This window comes from Hyperolius riggenbachi, chromosome 3 (assembly GCF_040937935.1).
Source record: "Hyperolius riggenbachi isolate aHypRig1 chromosome 3, aHypRig1.pri, whole genome shotgun sequence".
Classification (NCBI taxonomy): domain Eukaryota; kingdom Metazoa; phylum Chordata; class Amphibia; order Anura; family Hyperoliidae; genus Hyperolius; species Hyperolius riggenbachi.
In genome coordinates, this window is record NC_090648.1 from 273,168,848 (window position 1) to 273,191,186 (window position 22,339).

A 22,339-nucleotide genomic window follows, 5' to 3' on the forward strand; every position below is an offset into this window, starting at 1 on the left:
GAATTCCAATAGACATTATTAGAAATTGTGTTCATTAGGTACTGTGGTTGTAGTTCACAATTCACTGTATGCATAGTCTGTCTGCTGCCTGCCGGGCTGCCCTGCAATTGTTTGTCCACCCCATGCCCATATAACCTCTCCACGACCCCCAGCCTGACTCCTGGTAATGTCACAGCATGTGCCGAGTCACATGCACTCCTGGTGGCAGCGGATACCAGAGGATGCCAGGAGCTTTTATACACTGCATACTGGCATGCTGCAGCACCGATTTTCCTCCCATAAACTTGTTGAGGTTTCATTTTCAAGATGTTGTCATAACAGCTCATCATTCAACATCCTGAAAATCACACTGTGAAACAGTGAATAACACAGAGTGCATGAAAGGGGATACTGGACACTGGAGGGAAATGCCAATACTGAAACAACATCTAAGTACACTGGCCAGGGGTGATGTTAGGAGTTGCCTGTTGTACACTAGGTTATAGGAGGATACTGGTCATACTGGGGTAAAACTGGGGTCACTGATTATACATGGAGAATGCTGGATCTATAAGAGGAGGGTACTGATTAGCACTGCCTGTACAGTTATGCCACGTTCACAGTTCATCACACATTGGGCTTGATTCACTAACCGGCACTAAGCCGGTTAGTGTGCCTTAGCACTTAGTGGGCACAAACTACAGCACTAACCTTATCTGAGGTTAGTGTGCCTTATCTGAGGTTAGTGTGCCTTATCTGAGGTTAGTGTGCCTTATCTGCAGTTTGCAATGTAGCTTTGTCCATCTTTTAGTGTGCACAAAGCTATTTAGTGTGCACAAAGCTACTTAAGGCACAGTAACTCAGATAAGGCACACTAACCTCAGATAAGGCACACTAACCGGCTTAGCGCCAGAAAACTCTTTTTTACTCCGGCGCTAACACTTAGTGTCGGTTAGTGAATCAAGCCCATTATGCTCACGGTACAGTGAAGCATATAGTCAGTGAAAAGTATTCCTTACAATTACTGTTAACACATGCGTTTAGCGGAAACACAATATATTACAATGCCACAACCCATTATAATGCAATGCCCCATCGTTCTGTGAATGTCACAGTGGTGGTGCATTGCAGTGCGGTAAGCCATGTTACTAAGTGGCCGTTACACTGCACCACACCTCACCACTGTGATTGAGGCCTAAGGAGGTGTACACTAACTATGGACACACTTGGCATGTGCAGGGCTATGGAAGGAAGCAATACAGAGAGACACTGGATATGCAGGTGATGCACTACATATGCACTACATAGGAACTGGTAACACAGCTCTGTCCCACTGTCCATTTTTATAACCTAGTCCCCTGATTTATTTTTCTTTCTCATTCTCCTTTTTCCTCTGGTCTGATATACAGATCTAATTCTTGACTGAATTATGGTTATTTGAATCAAAAAATATTATTTTTGTCTTCCAAATTGATGCATAACTTACTTTAAGGCTCTACTATGTAAAGTAGTTGTGAAAAAGGCACCAGAGCCACCTGTGTCAAAAGGGCATCACCATAGTCTTTAATGTTATTTGCCACCATTAGCGGCTACCGGTATTTCATGTTTATATCAGCTATATCATGGAAATTGTTTTTGTTTTATTTTGATCAAGCCAAGTACCAGTTATATCATTACTGGTTATATATTTTCAATATTGCACCTACAAAGATCATTATGCATACCATTTATATCTTTGCAATTAAATGTGGCTACAACAACAGAGAATTACCGTTTATGCAAGAATTTCACTGAACACTGTTTATATCTTTGACATCTCACTGAATACTGTGGTTAAGGTAAGGCATCACCATGGTGGGTAATGGTTAGGCACCCAGGAGAGTTAAGGGTTAAGCACTAACATGGGGGTAAAAGTTGAGTGCCAGGAGGGATTAAGGTTGAGGTTAGGATTAGGGTTAAAGTGAACCTCCGGACTAAAAATCGACTCAGCAGCACTGAAAAGGCTTTGTGTTTCTTTAACAGTTTCACAGCATCAGAACTTTGTTTCTATTATACAAGCCTCATTTTTAGCTGCACAGAAGAAAACTGCCCTGGCTTTTTTCCCCTGATGCTGTGCAAAGCATGATGGGATTTCTGACGTTGTTATTCTCGTTCTGCTGTTTTGGTGCATTTTTTTTTTTTTACATTTTGAATTTGACATTTGAAGCCTAGGGTGTGCAGCTGGGAGGGGTGATCAGGACACAGGGCAGTTAGAACTGTGTCTCCTGCTCCCTGTCATCTCCTTTCAACCAAAAAGATGGCTGCCCCATGACAAAGATGGCAGCCCCCATGAATCACAAACATTTTCCTGTTCTTTTAAAACAGGGTGGGTAAGAGATTATATTACCAATCTATTCTAATTAACATAACTAATGTAACTTGATGACAGTATGTTTGTTTAGGCTGAAGTTCCCCTTTAAGGTTATATTCTAATAGCGCCTTTTGTAAACAGAACCACACTCGGTTACAAACAGATGCAATTGTATAACATTTATCAGCTACATCAGGTGCCTTTTTGTGAACAAAATCATGATTATCCGGTATATCCTGTGCCCTTTTGTAAAAAAAAAGATCACGTTTATCCAGTACATCTTGCGCCCTTTTTTAAACTAATTTATGATTATTGGCTATATCTGCTACCCTTTTATGACCAAAATCACATTTACTGGCTACAGTTGGCACCCTTTTTACCAGGTGCCCTTTTTACATGTACACATTAGGAGGACTGGTGGCATAGTAGGCACTGAGAGGTGGGAGAATACGTTTTATCTTTGTTAAATTATACAGGAAAAAATGGCTACACTATAGAAGCACTGATTGATAAATGATTTTAGCAAAATGATGTGTAAGAGGCAGACCTTTTGCAATTAGAAGACATAGTTTCCTTTGCCTTTTCTGGCATTTGCCCTGCTAACTGAAGTCAAGTGTGTTTAGTAACTGGTCTGCTTTAACCCTTCCCACATAAGCCTGACTGTGATCCCTCCACTTTGGGGGATAGAAAAGCCTTTTCCTCTTTTGGAATTAGAATCTGCTCACATCATTCAGAAGCTAATTTAGATATTGTTCTGCATATCGCCTTTGCTTTTGTCTACTGCATGTGAACTCCAACTTCAAAAAAAGTAATATTTTGACTAGAGAATAGCACTGGCTGAATACTTCTTTCAGTTCCTTCCAGCTTAATAATGAAGAACATTAGCTTTATGGTAATAATCACAAAAGCTACGCCTGAACAAATTCTCCTTCAGATGTCCATTACTTCTCACTAAATACTTTCAATTTTCTTTTGAATTATTATATTCATAGAAATACATATGCACATCCGTCAAGATCATTTTTTTTCAGTACCTTCCCTACCATGAAAGGCAGGAGGTTAAAATCCATCATGAGTCTTGCTATTATTGCCAGCCTTTATATGCCTAAAAGCTATTGTTGATGACTGTTTTTACTCACATTTAAATGCAGACAATTGCACTGCGACATGATTGAGCAGGTAGCTCTGTAAATATGTATCTTCTATCTCCACAAGCAAACACACTGAGCACAACAGGGATTCTTGTTGCAGAGCAGCATGGACTAAATGATGTTTGAAAATACTTTCATCTAATTCTACCACTTTCATCCACTTAACAATGTAGCATCAGGGTTCGCACTCAGCAGTCTAACATCCTATGATCCCTGAGGGAACAATCCTGATGAAGTTATTGGTGACTGGCTGGTAAATTATTCTGAACCACCAGGGTCCTATTCATTTCAAATGGCCTCTAAAGAAAAATGATGGTGTCCTCGACCTGGACATTTCTCTTTTTCCCCAAAGATATTGCTTGTCTTATAACACTAAATGATTCTCTCAAAGTTTCGGAAGCAAATACATTTGTCATATACCTCTGTAAGATGTTAATACTGGATTGTAGACAGGTTTTTTTCTCCCAGCTTTAGAATGGCATTTCATTTTAAAAGTTATTAACTGGTACACTGGATGAGGCTGGGCAAACATATATCAGTGTTTGAGTTTAAAAGTTTATTGTATAAAAAGAAAATAGGATAATCTTTCAATTCCAAAGTCACTAGGGGCAAGTATAGGGGCTGCAACAGCCCCTTCACCCCTCTACAGGTGCTCGGCAGTCTGCACTCCTCCAGACTATTATTAATCTGACTGCAGGGACAAAAATAGCCTAACTGGATTGCAATTTCACAGATACAAGTGGAATAAAGTTCCCAGTTAAAGTTACAGTGTCCCAGAATCAGCAAGGTTTTAGGTAGTGGACTAAAAGCCATTGATCTACAGATATTTTGTGAATATCAGCCCTACTTCAACAAACATCATGTGATTTGAACAGAGTGGAGAGTAAAAGCCAACAACCTGTGGGGGAACACTTCACTGCACCTCACACTTGTGTTTTTCCCAAAGGAGAAAAAAGTACATCCTTTATATTGTTTCCTTCATCTGATGCTGCAATAAGCAGTTTGATTTAAAGTAATGTTGCATTATTTTATGAAAAAACAAAATAACAACAACAATAAAAAAAACCTGATAAATTAACTCACAGCTTCTCGTTTCCTTCTCAGGAATCTCCAGCTATGTGACCACACCCTTTTTCCTGTCAACCATCAGAGAGGCGTGGCTTTAGTATGTGATGTGTAACTGGAATGAAAATTTTAAGTGATCAGGATCACCTCTTTTAAGTGTATCTTTTTTTTTATGAATTCTTTTTATTGTTTTTTTAGAAACATATAAAATTAACAAAACATTGCTCTTTAGCAGGTGAGCATTAAAGAAAACTTGAAAACTTGCACATTACTCACTAGTCAGATTAATACATTGGAGTATCCTCTTCCCCTCCTCCTCCCAACTCATTAGCTTTGACCTCAGTGTCATACAAGATTACTAATTAGATATTGCAGTGTACAACCAAATTACATACAAGAGATAGGCAGGTTATCAGCAGAATATTTTGTTGCCAGATATTTTATCTTATGTCATGGTGTGATTTGTATCCTTGTTGCTGATCCATGGTTCCCATACTTTTTTAAACTTCTGTGGACAACCTCTAGCTATATAAGCAGCCTTGTATAGGGGTATAGATTCATTGACTAGTTTCTTCCAAAATTGGAAAGTAGGTGGATTTACGCTCTTCCAATTTAGGACAATAGCTTTACGATAATAGAATAATAGGAGCCCCACTTTAAGTGAATCTTAATATGAGTAAAATCTAGCAACAACAAAAAAAATCTGTATCAGTGCCTTATCTTTCTTTGCATTTTATTGCAGGCATTACATTTGCATTACAAAAGCTCAAAAAATGATGAGCAATGGGCAGAATGGTGGCGTAATGGTTAGCACTCTCACCTTGCAGCACTGGGTCCCCAGTTCAAATACCAGCCAGGGCACTAAATGCACGGAGTTTGTATGTTCTCCCCGTGTCTGTGTGGGTTTCCTCCAGGCACTCAGGTTCCCTCCCACATCCCAAAAACATACAGATAAGTTAATTAGCTTCCCCTAAAAAAAATGGCCATAGACTATGATAGATACACTACACGATACATACATATACATATAACTATGGTAGAGATTAGATTGTAAGCCCCTCTGAGGCACAGTCAAATGACAAGACAAAATACTCCTTACAGCACTGCGGAAGATGTTGGCGCAATATAAATACTTAAAATAATAATAATGATAAACCTGCACATGGGGAAAACATCAGGGTTGCTCATAAACTATGCCAGTGCAAATCTACGCGCCGTAGTTCGCAACTACGCATTGTAGTTCATAGATGAAGTTTAAAAACATCGCATACGTATTTCCACGTAGTCGTAGTATTGCCATTTGAAGCTTCACCCGCTACACATAGTTGACGTATGTATTGCGAAGTCAACTACGCGTGCGGTAACTGCGTCTATAGGCATTATTGCGCATGAGCAGAAATATTATTGCCCTTCTATACGTATAAAAATCTGCATTGGAAGGTGGAATGTACACATATATTAGTTCACCCATGCGCATATTTAGCGGATTATTGCGTACATTTTTCCGCATAAGGGCATAAGTGTCCGCATACACTACGCTTCGCACTACGCGAAGCTTCCGCGTAGTCTACGAAATGCAAACTTGGCAAAGTTTATGATTTCAAAACCATAGTTTGCGAAGCGTAATTGCGTAGAACTATGCGTAGTTCCAGCATAGCGAAGTTGGCTGACTACGACCATCCCTAGAAAACATACAAACTTTGTGCAAATAATGCCTTGGCTAGGATTTCAATCAGTGACCCAGTGCTTCAAGGTGAGAGTGCTATCCACTGTGCCAATATGCTGCTTAATTTCCCTTTAATATTAGCATGAATATTTATAATAAAGCTCCCAGTGAGGGTATCTAGCATAATGATGACATTTGCATCATGGGAACACCATTACAGTGGGGAGCCATGGATGGAGACAGGGGAAAGAGGAACTTGCCACTGGACAGGTAAGTTGAAACCATCTGCTCTGCTGAAGACATGTGGGACTGCTTCTTCTTCAGAGCTGAGTCCCCGTTTCGAAATCCCAGCCAAGTCAACATCTGCAAGGAGTGTGTATGTGTAGCCTCCTCGAGTCTGCGTGGGTTTCCTCTGGGCACTCCAGTTCCCTCCTACATACCAAAAAAATACAAATAAGTTAGTTAGCTTCCCCCTAAATTGGCCCTAGCCTATGGTACATGCACTACATGATTTAGACATATGACTATGGTAGGGACTAGATCGGGAGCTCCTCTGAGGTACAGTAAGTGACAAGACAATATACTTTGTACAGCGCTGCATAATATGTCAGCGCTATATAAATACTTGTACTTTCTATGCTTTTTTTAAATAATGATTTAAAAGTGCTGTTGTCCTTGAAACAATTTGGTCTTTTGGCAGATTTCAGTTTTGAATAGAATCAGGACTTACCTGACATATTCAAATAAGCACATTTTATATTGTACCTAAATGGTGAAAATTTATTGGTATTCTGCATTGACTGATTTTTTAATTACTACTATTTCTATGTTAATGGGAGTCATGTAGATAATGCCATCCTGCATCACTAAAAGTTGGTAATAATTATTCATCTCTCATCCAAGGCATCTAAATAAAAACATCACAAGTGTAAAATGTGATGCAGAAAATTGCTCTGGCCTTTAGAATACCACAGCATTAAATTACGGAGCATCTGGTTAATATTTTATACAACCAAGAAAATGATTTATTTTGTTTTGCTTGCTCCACACCGCATAACAATGACATTTTTAAAGATCAAATAAAATGTTTTAAGCGTTATAATTTCTTAAACTGATGTTTATGAAGATTTCCTATAACAGTTTCCTGATACATGATACTGCTGTGCTGAGGATGAGACTTCTGAAAGTTGGTAAGGTAACATTTTATGTGACTTTTTCTGTGGACTGCAATAATGTTTAAAATATGCAAAAGAGTGGCCCTTACTAACATTAAAATAATAAGATATTAACAAAGAATTATGTTCCACCCAATCATATTTTGTTCTCCAACTTAAAGCGGAATATAACCCTGCATTTCAACTTTGCTCTAAAATATTATTTACAGCATATTATATGCAAAAAGCATTTTTTTTTACTAGACCAGCATTGGAAAGGTTAAACACAGAGGTTTAAAGGTCCTGGAGAGATATGCAGAAGTTCAGATAGTTACATTCTATTTAGTTACATGTATCTATTGATAAACAGTTACACACTCTTTGGCTGTCGTCCAAGCTCCTTCTCAGTGAGAGAGATGAGTCACAATTAACACTTAGATACATTATGTAAACAAAATGTATCTATTTCAGCTTCGGATGCGTCTGCAGAAATCTAAAGGAACTTTAAAGCCCTGTGTAACCCTTCCAATGCTGGTCTAGTAAAAAAAAAAATGCTGGTTGCATATAATATACTGTAAATAATGTTTTAGAGCAAAGTTGAAATGCAGGGTTATATTCCGCTTTAATATGCTGCACAGTAGTACACTCAAGGCAAAGCAAACATCAAACACATAGCCAGTCTTTAGAGTAAATAGAAAACCTGTAGGCAACCTAAATTGTAAACATCAAACCTGTACGCGGTCACTTGTGTAAATGGCAAACCTGTAGTAGTGATGAGCGAAAATGCAAAAATTCTTTTCGCCGAATTTTCGCCGAAAAAAGCACTAATTTCTTTTTGTTAGGCGAAATTTCGATTGAATATTTCCCCGTTAAAATTTGCGTTCGTTTTTACAACCACTCTGCCCATTGTAATCACCTTCCTTATGCTCAACCTCAAACCTTCCTGCCTTGCCTAACACAATCCCTTCTTCATGCCCAACTATAACCTGCACCTCTACTGTATTCTCTTTCTTAATACACAACACTAACCTCCCTGCTTAACAAAATTCTCTTCCTCATGCCTAATCTTAACCTTTTCTTTAACATAGTAACCCGACTAATGTCAAAACTGTAAGGGATAGCGGAACCGCTGCCAGTATGCATGTGGCAGCAGGCTCCGCTTCCCAGGCTCTCACCGCCGGTGCAGTTGCCGGACTCCGCCGCGCAGTTGCTTTCTGTGGGGTCCCCTTCGCCGGCCCTTACCCTCCGCATGGCGCGCACGCGAGGAGGCAGGATCTTTATGCCTCTAGACGGGGAGTCAGCTGACCAGGCCAGTCAGCTGACTCCATCTCCTCTGGTGATTGGCTGGGGCTCTGGGGCGGCACTGGGCAGCTCTCTTGCTACATATAGGACTTGCTTGTCAGTAGCAAGTTGTCTGCTGTCGTGAATACATCCGTGTTAGCGCTCAGACCTTAGCTCAGTTTCCTAGGTGTTGATACCAAGGACGTCACACCTTAGATTAGGATTGTATTGTATATTTACCTGTGTTTTGACTCTGGCTATCCCTGACTACTCTTTACTCTAATCACTCTTGTACTTCTGCCTATCTGATTCAAGTTGCCGACCCTGCCTGTTTACCGACTCTGAATCAGCTTTCCGTTTTTGTACTGCTGCCGCCTTCTCTGTTGCCGAACCTCCGCTTGTCTGACCTTTCTCCCTTCAGTGGAACGTCTCCCACTGAAGGGTTATCTCTGAGGCTTGCCTCTCCGAGACGCCTGCCCCAGCAGACGATTACTGCCAGGGGCTGAGATTCCTCTCTTTGCTGGGTTTGAGGATCTCACACACGGGGTTCCCATTCAGAGGTAACCACACCTCTGAGGAATTGCCGTGTGGTGGATATTTCCACGATCTTACGAATTATTGCTGTCATTGTTATTTACTGTGTTAGGTGTTGGAGGTTACTTTCACTTGTATTATTGGTGATTCTGCAGATCATCAATAATCAGGTGATATCTGTATTGTTGGTGATACTGCAGATCACCAAATATCACATCACATCATTGCACCAATAGAGGTATTTTTAAAGGGAACCTTAACTGAACGGGGGGTAAAGAGTTTCACTTACCTGGGGCTATTACCAGCCCCCTGCAGCAGTCCTGTGCCCTCGGAGCCGATCTGGAATCCTCCGCTCCCCCGCTGTCACTTAGTTTCGTTTTTGACGACTCACCAGTCGGCCGGCCGCCATGCGTATTATTGGACGCATTCCCTACTGCAATTAGCGCTGTTGCAGACTGCAACGCGTACAAAAATATGCATTGCCGCATTCCGCACGTGTATTTTTGTACGCATTGCGGTCCGCAACAACGCTAATTGCAGTAGGGAATGTGTCCAATAATACGCATGGCGGCCGGCCAACTGGCGAGTCGTCAAAAACAAAACGAAGTGACAGCGGGGGACCGAAGGATTCCAGAGCGGCTCCAAGGGCACAGGACTGCTGCAGGGGGCTGGTAATAGCCCCAGGTAATTAAAACTCTTTACCCCCCCCCCCCCCCCCGTTCAGTTAAGGTTCCCTTTAAGTGGGCCTTGAAGCTCTTTATGCTTTCATTATCTGCACTTATCAGGAGAACTACTACACTAAATTAACTTTTGTGATTGCTTCTGATGGTATTTACCCCTTTCAGTGTATGGATGGCTTGCTTGGCTCTCTGTTTCTGTTCTATAGAGAGGATAGGGGGAGAAAGAAAAGAAAATCTCAGGTTGCAGACTTGCAGTAGGAACTACAGTAGGGATCAGCTGAATAGGATCAAAGGGCAAGCAGCTGATGTTATCAATTGCAATTTTCTGTACTTTAGGAAGTAAGTTTAGGATTTATTCCTGGTAATGAAAATCCAGTGTATGCACCTTAAGGACAATTCTCCTAGTTTTCAAATATACGCTTATCTTATTATGTACACTTTGCAGGATCACATTGATTTATAACTGGTTCACCATAATTTAACTGGGTGCCTTTTATTGCCATTTCCAGAAGCTTTGTTCCAAGAGTCATACAAACCCACACTTTTACACTATTATTCAGGGGCATAACTAGAAATCACGGGGGCCCGCCTGCGAAACTTTGTCTGGGCCCCCTCCTGCCTTCTCTCAGTGCCCAGACTTTTCAAGCATCACTACAGGACACAGAACTTGGAAAGGGGTAGAAATGCTGGGGGTAGAGCAGGCTGTACACAAGAGCCTGCTGAACACTGAATAGGGACTGTCTACAAATATTTGTCTGAAAAACTTTGTATGATTCCTTATCAGTGGCTGAGCAGATGCAGTCATTAGAACAACTGTGCAAAGAGCAGAAAGTTGTTTTCTATCGTTGCCCTTAGTTGACAGTTTCACAGAAAAGGGGGGTCCCGTGGCTTCTGGGCCCCCCTGCGACTGCATCCCTTACAGGGTCTATTGTTATGCCCCTGCTATTATTAATCTTATTATGCATTTGTAAAGTTATGACACCTACAACAGTGCTTTACAGAATACATAATTATGCTACTAAAGCCAGGTTTACACTTATGGCAGATACAAAAAAAACATGCATTTTAACTGATCAGTTGTTCTGCACATTCTTTTTCACACCTGAAACAAGCATGTGGCACTTGAAACACACCTGAAACAAGCATGCAGCAAAACCAATCAAACTTCAGTCAGGGCACCTGATCTGCATTTGCATATTAGAGGCAGAGGATCAGCAGAACTGTCAGGCATAGGGATGGGCAGCAAATAAGGATACTTTTTGTTGAGAGAAAAATTAGCTAAAATTACAGCCAAAATGCCCCAAATTTTTGCAGTGAAGTGTCATGATTGCTTGTGCTTATGCCTTGCCTCCTGTGCTGGCTCTCCTGCAATGGCGGCAGAGTGTAACGATCGCTTGTTACACTCCAGCCGCCAAGACCCACACAGCTCCTCTCATCTCCATCCCGCATGGCGGAGAAACGCTAGCCCAACTTCCTCCTTGAAGCTGGCATCTCTCCCTCTGTTGCTAGGCATGCGTGCGTGTCTCTGCTGCCCTCTTATGCAGTGGCTGTAGGCAGTACTGCACCTGACACTAATTGAGAGGCTGGCTATAAGTCCAGCACTCCCACTCACTCATTGTGTGTTTTTCCTGGTCACAGACACGCGTTCCGTCGATGTACCCCCCTCTAAGTAATCTCCCTTTTAGCTATTCCCTGTCCCTACCAGGGTCTCCCTCTCCAAGTCGTCCCCTTTGGCTAATCCCTCTCCAAGTCGTCCCCTTTGGCTAATCCTTGTTGCTAACCTGCCTGCCCTTCAGTTACCTGTTTGCCTGACTTAGCCTGCCTGCTAATCAGCCTGCAGCCTAACCAGGATCCCTGCACTCCCTGTCTGACTCCTGTCTGCCATCTATCCATTCGTGTTACCTGTCAGTGTCCCTGCTTCACTTCTCTGTCTGCTGCACTCCCTGGTGATTCTCACAGCCTGCAAATTTCCTCCTGAGCTCCCCTGTTACCTGTAGCTTCCCTGGGATTCCCTCAGCCTGCGAGTTCCCTCTGGAGCTTTCCTGTTACCTGTAGCTTCCCTGAGTTTCCCCGGCCTGTCAGTTCCCTCCAGGGACTTTCCAATCATTCCAGGGTTTCCTCCAGCCTGTCTGCTCCCTCCTGGGTTCCTAGCTTTCAGCTCTTACCCGGGAGTTCCCCTGCCTGTCTGTTGCCTCCTGGGAACCGTACAGCCAGCTCCCTTCCTGGGTTTTCCCTGCCAATCAGATACTTTCTGGGATCCCTAAGGTTAGGCCTATCTGTCCTGCTAGCCTGTCCTTGCCCAATGGTTCACTCTGCTAGTATCCCCTGTTATCCCGTCAGGTACCCTCTTTTCTCTCCGTCACTGGTGCGGTAGTCTTAGGGGACGTGACCTGCGAGCACCAGGCAGCAAAGTAGTCCGCCACCCACTATGGGTGATGGCCCATCATCCCTTGCAGGTTGCAGGGTGTGCTGGTGACGGGGCAGTTTCTAGGCTAAAATGTACCCAGGGCGAGGGTGTAAAAATTGCGCCCCCCCCCGCAGCGCCAGGTATAGGTGCCCCAAGTTTAGCCAGGTATAGGTTCCTGCAGTTTAGGTTAGCCAGGTCTAGTTGCACTCAGTATAGGTAGCCAGCTATAGGTCCCCCCAGTAAAGGTAGCCAGGCATAGGTACCCCAGTATAGGTAGCCACCCATAGGTCCCCCCAGTATAGGTAGCCAGGCATAGGTACCCCAGTATAGTTTCCCCCGGTATAGGTTAGCCAGGTAGGTGCCCCCAGTATAGGTTAGATAGGCAGGTGCCCCCAGTAGAGGTTAGATAGGTAGGTGCCCCCAGTACAGGTTAGATAGGTAGGTGCCCCCAGTACAGGTCACCTAGGTGGGTGCCTCTAATAGGGAGCCAGAATAGTTGCTCCCAGCATAGGTTAGTTAGTTAGGTGCCTCCAATATAGGTAGCCAGTATAGTTGCCACCAGTATAGGCTATCTAGGTAGGTAGGTGCCCCCAATATAGGTTAGATAACTAGGTGCCCCCAGTATAGATTAGATAGGTATGTGCCTCCAGTATAGGTTAGATAGGTAGCTGCCCCCCAGTATAGGTTAGATAGGTAGCTGCCCCCCATTATAGTTTGGATTGGTAGCTGACCCCCAGTATAGGTTAGATTAGGTAGCTGCCCCCCAGTATAGGTTAGATTAGGTAGCTGCCCCCAGTATAGGTTAGATTAGGTAGCTGCCCCCCAGTATAAGTTAGATTAGGTAGCGGCCCCCCAGTATAGGTTAGATAGGTAGCTGCCACCCAGTATAGGTTAGATTAGGTAGCTGCCCCCCAGTATAGGTTAGATTAGGTAGCTGCCCCCCAGTATAGGTTAGATAGGTAGCTGTCCCCCAGTATAGGTTAGATAGGTAGCTGCCCCCAGTATAGGTTAGATTAGGTAGCTGCCCCCAGTATAAGTTAGATTGGGTAGGTGCCCCCCAGTATAGGTTAGATAGGTAGCTGCCCCCCAGTATAGGTTAGATAGGTAGCTGCCCCCCAGTATAGGTTAGATTAGGTAGGTGCCCCCCAGTATAGGTTAGATTAGGCAGGTGCCCTCAGTATAGGTTAGATAGGTAGCTTCCCCCCAGTATAGGTTAGATTAGGTAGCTGCCCCCCAGTATAAATTAGATTAGGTAGGTGCCCCCCAGTATAAATTAGATTAGGTAGGTGCCCCCCAGTATAGGTTAATTAGGTAGGTGCCCTCAGTATAGGTTAATTAGGTAGGTGCCCTCTAGTATAGGTTAGATAGGTAGCTGCCCCCCAGGGTGGGTAGGTAGGTAGGTAGGTAGATGACCCCCCCCCCCCCATAAAAGAGGGGGAATTCAGCCACGGGGAGGGCAGCCTGACCTCTCCCTCCCTCTCTGGGCCGCCCTCCGTGCTCCCCCTCTGATGAAGAGCGCAGCAGGGAAGCGCTGTAATTGTCACAACTCACCTGCCTGCGTTCCAATCGCCGGTCTCTAGCCACTGGTCTTCTCTCTGCATACACGCTGATACACACGCTGCTTCCTGTTAAACAGGAAGCAGCGTGTGTATCAGCGTGTATGCAGAGGAGACCAGCGACTAGTGACCGGCGATTGGAACGCAGGCAGGTGAGTTGTGACTATTACAGCGCTTCCCTGTTGCGCTCTGCATCGGAGGGGGAGCACAGAGGGTGGCCCGGAGAGGAAGGAAGGGAGAGGTCGGGCTGCCCTCCCCGCGGCTGACTTCCCCCTCCATTACAGCGCCCCCCCTTCTTCAGCGCTCAGGACGCTCACACGGGCTGCACGGCCCTAGAAACGGCCATGGCTGGTGAAGAGTACCCATGCTTGTTTAGACTCCACGCCTTGGGGCTACTCGTCCCTTGATACCAGTGACGGGATCAACAGAACCCTGACGGTTCGCAAGAACCCTGACATGAAGTCTATGTAGCTTAGTTTCATGGTGAATTGCAAAGCTCCCATACATGATGTTGGTATGAATATCATATACAGGGGCTTTTTAATCAATTGTGAAAATTGACCCCATAAACTTAAATTCTAATTTGCAAAATCGCAGAAACTACTGTACGTGAAATGTTTGTAAACTAGTTTGGAAATGTTGCTCATTCCTACCAGGCTATTTGCATTGTATAAAAGAAAATACATATGGCAGCCTCCATATCCCTCTTACTTCAGGTGTCCTTTAACATAACAAGGCACTGAGTTTGAATGCATAATATGCAGAAGATTAATTTTACTTTCATTTAGATTTTATTTTTGAACTTCAAGTGGGCTTACTTTTTTTTCTAAATGAGCTATGTTCCTTTTCCATTATGATAGAAGCATGTGTAACATGCTTCCTTTATTTCCTGACAGGAAAATAAGTGTTTGAATATCAAGTGAGGCCCTGACAAGTGAAAAACATCCACAGCCTTCACAAAATGAGTAATAAAGCAGCCTTGACCTTATACCGTGCTGCCTGAAAATTCTTTCACATTTTTCAACAAAAATTATTTTACTGATGAACCAAATCTTTAAATATGAAAATTATTTAAGTTTGGCTTCTATGCTAAAGAAACCCCTATTGCATAACAATGTATATGCTGTACACGGTTTACCAATTACATTAAATATTATATAATGATTATGAACTTATGATTACAAACTTACAATTGATTTCAAAGAAAAGGATGCTAAGTGCAATATCCAAAATGGTCCAGTTTAACCACTCTACGAACGCCTAACGCCGATTGGCGTCAAGTCCTGGGGGAGGAGATCAGTGAGGATTGTGCGCATCCCGCTTTAGTTACAAAGCTCTGCTCCATAAACAGCCTGCTATCCCACAATCGTGGCTAGAAGACTGTCAGAATAAAAAAAACACTTTTATTTTCTGTTTACAGCGCTGCGATCCATGCACAGTGTTGTAAGGCAAAGCTATCCCCTCGAGTGGCCCTCAAGGTGATCCCCCCCTCATAGGCTGATGCTTATGAGAGGTGATCACTGATTGGATCTTGAAGGGGAGGGAGGGAGGAGGTAGGAATGTCATTTTAAAGAAAATAGGGGAATTTAATACAAAAAAGGAATAAAATTAATAATATAAAAAAATCAATCGCAGCAGCAATCAGATGCCACCATCAGAAAGCTCTGTTGGTGGCAAGAAAAGGAAGAAAAAAAACCCATTGGTGTGCTAAGTTGTATGACTCTGCAGCGAGCTGTTAAAGCTGCAGAGCACTGAATTGTAAAAAATAGTCTGGTCACTAGGAGGGTGTACGCCTGTGGTCCTTATGCTAAAATACTGAGGTAATATTCACACCATTCAAACAGCTATCTTATTTGCAACTGTGTCACATGCAGGGATCTGTTTGAAATAGAGGTTGTACAGAAATAAATATAATGCAGAAGAGGATAGAGAAAGTGTTCATATGGGTAGCATGGAGTATGATAGTGGAATATGTCACTGATCCTGTGCCTTGTAGATAAGACTGACAACCTTTATAGATGATTTGTAAGTTCTTACTAGCATCACAATAGTTTGGCTTGTTTTCAAAGTAGCAAGCATGTCATTGATATTAAAAGAAAGCATGGACGCTTTACAGCGTTTCTGCCATTTTTCTGGGCTTCTGCAAAGATGCTACAGCCTACATTAAGATTGTGGCATCTTTACCTTAGAAAACATATTTGAGTCTTTCTACTGTAAAAAATGTGTGACTTATTTTCAATACTCTAATGGCGAAACTATTCTAAGCAATGGAAATAACACTAGTACTAGAAGGAATAGTCATAGCCACTAGAACGTATTTAGCTCTGCATTCCACTGCTGAACTTAGGAGTATTCAACTCATGCTATTGGCAGCTATCTGGAAATGATGGTGAATTACATTGTCCTTGGGTATCCTAACATGAAGGGTTTCCACATACTTAGCTTCAGAGAAAAGAGGAATTAAAAAAGGAAGACAGGGCAGAAGGAGGGAAAGAAAAAAACAAAATAAAGGGGAAAGGGAAAAGAAAGGAGAAGGAAAGAAAAGCTAAAGTGAGAAAAAGGACAAGAAAAAAAATGATGGCTTCACTTTCTGACAACCATCTTTCATTTTCTCTGTCAGACCATATTTCACAATGTTGAGACTTTTATAAAGAGTATTCCTCCCACCAATCAAAGTTTGCCCAGACTCAGTACGCATCCTAAACATTGAGAGCATTTTTATGGGACCAGGCATAGAAAGGGAAAGAGGAAAGGAAACATTTGATTGTTTCTGGATGCAGCTAGACAAACTACTTCCTCTTACTCTTCTCTTGGCTACCGACCACTTTGTCCGGGCACCAGGACTGACCACTATAAGATTAAGAGATTGAGAGTTACCTAACTCAGGAACTAACTAATTTTGCACACTGGGAAAATGTTTGCTGAAAGCAATTATATTTATATAAAGTGTTTAACCACTCATACTATTTAGGAGTGATGGCAAAGGAACTGATTATTCACTAGTTGCCATGACTACACACAGAAGGGGTGCATTAATACTACAACCAATGAGCTGCTACCAAGGGCATGGCCAGGGTCCAAGCCGGAGAGTGCAAAGGATCACAGACTATGGGCTGGTGCATACCAGAGTGGTTCTGAAGAGCTTTTTAAAATGCTTGCAGAGGGAAAACCGCTTGTGAAAGTGAATGGGATGGTGTACACCAGAGCGGTTCCTTTTTTCCACAAACGCAAACTCGGGGGCTGCAGCATTTTTTAGATTTCGTAGGCATTTCTGCCTGAATGTTAAAGTATAGGAAAGTGGATAACTGTTCTGAAAAATGCTAGATCAGAGCTGTTTTCCAGGCATTTTTGTTACAGAAGCTGTTCAGTAACAGCTTTTACTGTAACAATATTTGTAATCTGCTACACAAAAACGCTCCAAAAAAAGCTAAGCATGTTTAGAAAACCTCTCTAAACATGCCTAGGATCGCTCTGAAATCTGCTTCAAAAAGCTCTAGCGTTTTGCAGATCTGCTAGAGGTTTTTGGTGTGCACTGGGCCTGAGAGAGTAATACATTGGGCTTGGACCCAAGCTTGAAAGGGAGTAAGAAGACTCTTGTTAAAGGTGAAATGAAGGGGATGTGAAAAATAAGTCAGTTAAAAAAACAATGTCTATTTTAAAGTTAGTCTTCAGTTTACAATTTTAATTCTATCTGTGCTAAACCATTCCAGAACTTCCCTTTCTATTTTCACCCTTCTTTCCATTACTTACTTTTGATGCACACACAACATCCGGCATTTAATCAACTTTATTTTATTTTTGAGCATAACCAAGTTTTCACTCTGTGCAAGGTTGTAGATAAGCTTTCAACAGTACTGATAGTTAATGGTTAGGACAAAAAAATGAGAAGCACATCTTGTTTGGGGAAAAGTGGTCATTGCTTATTTGACCAATTTTTCCATATTTGACCAATGTTTCCATTCTTAAAGAGGAACTCCAGTGAAAATAATTTAATAAAAAAAAGTGCTTCATTTTTACAATAATATTGTATAAATGATTTAGTCAGTGTTTGCTCATTGTAAAATCTTTCCTCTCCCAGATTCACATTCTGACATGTATTACATGGTGACATTGTTACTGTGGGCAAGTTATGTAGCTGTTTCTAGCTGCTCTGGCTGTTACAGACAGCTTTAAACAGCCATTTCCTGTCTGTGAACATTGTTACATTGTGGCAGTTTGACCAGAGTACCGCGGTATTCAGAGCCTCTTGTGGGAGGGGTTTCAGCACAAAATTAGTCACACAGCGCCCCCTGATGTTCTGTTTGTGAAAATCATTCTATTTCTCATGTAAAAGGGGGTATCAGCTACTGATTGACATAAAGTTCAATTGTTGGTTGGAGTTTCTCTTTAAACCCTTTATATAATTATTCTTTGGGGTTTTTTTTTAACTTCAAAACACTTGTGCCAAAGTTCTACCTCGTCAATATTTTCCTAGTGGAAAAGGCTAAAATATTGGGTGTATACTTTCTTCACACAACAGATTCCTTTACTTGGGCAGACATGTTTTGGATTCCTGGTAGATGGTTTAAATTGTTCTCAACCAAATTAAGTTTGTGACTGGCAGAATTAATAAAACACATTTTTGTAGCTATGAAACAAGATCTTCTGACAACCTCTCTAATATATCTAACAGAACATTAGGAATGGGTAAAAAGAAAGTAATCTTTTTAATGGCCTCTGTTAATAAATATTGCATTCATTTTCACTTAAGGGGGTGCAAGTGCATACCCTGCACCCATCTGACTACACCTAAGATCACCACCACTATGTATTAGCTAGTGAACATAGTATTATCCGCAGCTATGTACATCCAATTCCACATAACATCCACTATATATTGATCAGATCTCTTGGGCTGTAGCAAATCTAGTCAGAAACACCTGATCTGCATGCTTGTTTTGGGTCTATGGCTAAAAAGTTGTGGAGGCACATATGATCAGCAGGACAGCCAGGCAACTGGTAATGGTTAAAGGAAAAATTGCAGCATTACTGCAAGGAATTGGTTGTGTCAATTTTTGAAATCCACATTCAAGCCTACATTTGAGTTTTGTTTTGTTTTTTACTCATGCAGCTATAAATTTCTTGTGGGGAATCCTCTTGCTTCCAGCTTTTGGAAATGGCCCGAAATATACAACAATTCATTGAAGCCTGCAATGAAAAGAAGAGATCAACAGAAAAAAAGACACATAACGTTTTCTGACTACATTAACAAACAAAACGGTAACCACATTAAAAAGTATAAACAGATTTTTGAATCTAAGAATGATAAATTGTTTCATCTCGTACTGTGACCTCCTAGATGAAAATAAATGAATTAAACAGCGTTTTACCAACATGCATGCAAACGGTGCCTGGATCAATTAATGGATGATGTCACGTCTATATCTCCTGATTAGAAAACAGATCAAAATCATGAATCGCTTACGGAAAGACCACCTTGCAGTTTTGACAGGGTCAACAAAACACTACAAAAGCCATTTATTATTGCTATTCATTACAGAAAGGTTACAGTCATCTTTCCAATTACTTTTTTTATAACTTACTTCTTCCAAGTAACTTTTTCACAGATTGCTTGTCACTTAAGTGACCTCTGCATAAATCGATATGCATTTGCATTTTTTGGTGCTCATTATGGTGAAAGATGACACAGGCTTGGAATACAAACAATGCAATACAATACAACAAATAAAACATGCTTTTCCTGATAATGGTGGTCACAGTAACTAAAAAATAGTGATGACAAAGATTTTGCAGTAGAGAAAGAAAATAGCAGGAAGTGATCTGTTTCATGTATACGGTAATTGTTTGTAAATTAATTGTCATTGTAAAACAGGAATAGTGATAATGCTACAAAAAAGTATAATATCCAATTCACCGTTGATGATTAAAAATAAATACGAACATTTGCTTTGCTTTACTTTGTGCACATTTTGTTTGTCATGTGTTGGGAAACTTGCTATAAAATGTGAACTGCACCAAAATAGTGGAAGTTTTTATTATTATTATTATTAGATTCAGTAGGGCAGATTAGCTTGGGCTGGAAGGTAAAAACAATAGTAATAGTAATATTCTAGCAGATATAGGTTGTAATTTAAAAAAAATGTCTGCTATTATGTGCTAAAATATTTTACCATTCACCTGGGTCAATTAAACTTGTGTTTTTAGATTTACTAAAACAATTTAAAACATTCTTGCAGGGGGTGGATGAACAACATGACTAAAAGAGAAAATGCTATCTTTTAGAAGTCCTTAGTATAGTTTGATATGGTGAAGGTTGCAAACAATATAGGTGTGCTGGACAATTTATGTATTTTTGCAGTCAAACCGCCATTCAGGAAAATTTTTGAAGATAAAGAAAAACTTTAGAATCCCTCATGAGGAGATGGGACTAGTCCAAAACCTGTCGGTTCTCTCAGATTTTAACTGCGTACTTTTTTCGCTGGTGTGGTCATTAACATTATCAGCCAGATGGTAGTCTCTGTGCAGATGAGAAAACAAGAATGCATGAAGCAAGTTTTGTTTAAAATCTGTTGAAATTGTAATGGATTCAGCTCTTGCCCAAGTGTGGCAAGTAAGAGCTTTTCAGATGGCCTAGATTTCTCTGGATTTGAGTAATGGCATTAATGTCTTCCGTTATACAAAAATGTAAAAAGATCACCTGAGTTCCATTTTTGTTTGTGATGCTCTTTGCAATGCAATAAAGTGGAAGATAATCGATCAGACAGGTGAATCAGAGGCTACATTTTTTAGATATGACTGTTTGAAAAAGGTAGGTGAATGACTATTAAACTATTAGACTGATTATGAATGTTGTATGCAGCAAGCAAAATATTACCTTTACATATTTCTGTTTACCCAGTATCTGTTATGTCTGTTTGGTTTATCTCCATTTTTCCTGCTTGGGTGTTTTTTGTTCTCACTTGACCATTCCAGTAGGAACATTGTGAGGTGGTATAAGGCTTACAGCAACTATGTCCATCCACACAATCCTAATTAAAGTTGAGATATGCTACCCATACATGGCACAGTTATCCATCAGTTTTGGCCACAAAATAATTTTCATCCAACTCTGGCTTCTGCTTCCACTTTGTACATTTGTTTAACCTGTTGGGGACCATGTACGTTGAATCAACGTCCAGCAGGTGGTACCGTTCTGACTGGACGTTGATTCAACATCCGAGCTAACGAACCGTCCCGACGTGATCATGCGCACCGGAGAGGGGAGATTAAGCTGTCATATAAAAGCTGGAATCTCCCCTCAGTGATCAGCAGCCATTGCTTATGGCTGCTGATCACATGATCACTACGATCGCCAGCAGATTGCAGTGATCAATTTGACAGCTGCGGCGGTAGGGGGGAAAGAAGAAGATCCACTCACCTCCCTGCCGTTCCCGCGATGATCGGCGCCCCCCACCGCTCTTGCCGGCATCTCTGCTCCTTCTGACGTCAGCACCGGGTCCCGGCTGGATGACTTCATCAAGCCGCGACCTGGAACTGAGCGGCAGTAGGAGCTGAGATGCCGAACGGAGCGGAGGGAACCACTGCGGCTCGTCGCTGGAGCCTGGAAGGTGAGTGATTGTGCTGCTGACAAGGGGGGACACCTGGCCACACAGGGGGGTGACTGCCCAGCCAGACCCTGCAGGGATCCGGCTGCCTGACCCCCCAAACGTGCCCCCCGCCCTTCTGCAAAAATGCCTGGTCCTGAAGGGGGGTTAGGCGGCCGGTCCCGAAAGGGTTAAAAATGTCACTTCATGAGTTTTATAATTGTCCCATCTTATATTTGCACAAAAGCAGTAAAGGGAAAAGGTATGTATTTGGGTGTTTCTGCTCTGAATAATTATATTTTGTTACCTAGTATTTTTAAATCATTTTGCATTTGGAGATTACATCTGATTTTCTATGGCTATCCATAGCTGGGCAACATTGGTGAAAAGAAGTGAACCAATATAGATTGATTAAAAGACAATAGGTTTGCTAAGCATTTAATGAATTAGTTGATGTGGGAATCTATACTACTGCAACTTGTCCTTTTTTAATAAGGACAAAACAGTCTAGATGTATTTAGGAAAAGTTCTTCTTAAATGACCACGATCATGAAAAATTGTAAAATGTAAAATATATATAAACACATTCCTAGAAGACTTACATTTCTCCCAGAGTACAATGCACTATACATTACCAATTTTCTAATTCACCATTACTTTACAATAGGTAGTGAAAATCTGGAAACTGACTGGTTTTGGAATAGTCCATCTCCTCATGAAGGGGGATGGGATTTCCTTTATTCTTTACAAAAACTCTGCCTGGAAAGGCTCTATATGAAGGTACTGGCCAGCCTCTCTACTCATGTGTTTGCCATTTTGTCAGGCTAACCAACTGCCACTCAGTACATGCTTTTGTAATAAAGAATTGTGTCAGTACTGATATCTATTCTTTTCCACAGCTATAATCTAGATGGACAGCAGGCTTATAATTAG

The 22,339-nt window shown here is 41.6% G+C and overlaps 1 long non-coding RNA gene across 1 annotated transcript in view; it reads left to right on the top strand.

The window, feature by feature from the left end:
• Window positions 1-19,188, top strand: part of LOC137561402 (uncharacterized) — a 108,675-nt gene extending 89,487 nt beyond the window's left edge. The window contains exons 3-5 of the long non-coding RNA XR_011030000.1: window positions 4,585-4,703; window positions 7,338-7,401; window positions 18,934-19,188. This is a non-coding gene — a long non-coding RNA (uncharacterized lncRNA). The remainder of the gene's footprint in view (window positions 1-4,584; window positions 4,704-7,337; window positions 7,402-18,933) is intronic.
• The last annotated feature ends 3,151 nt before the right edge of the window (window positions 19,189-22,339 follow it).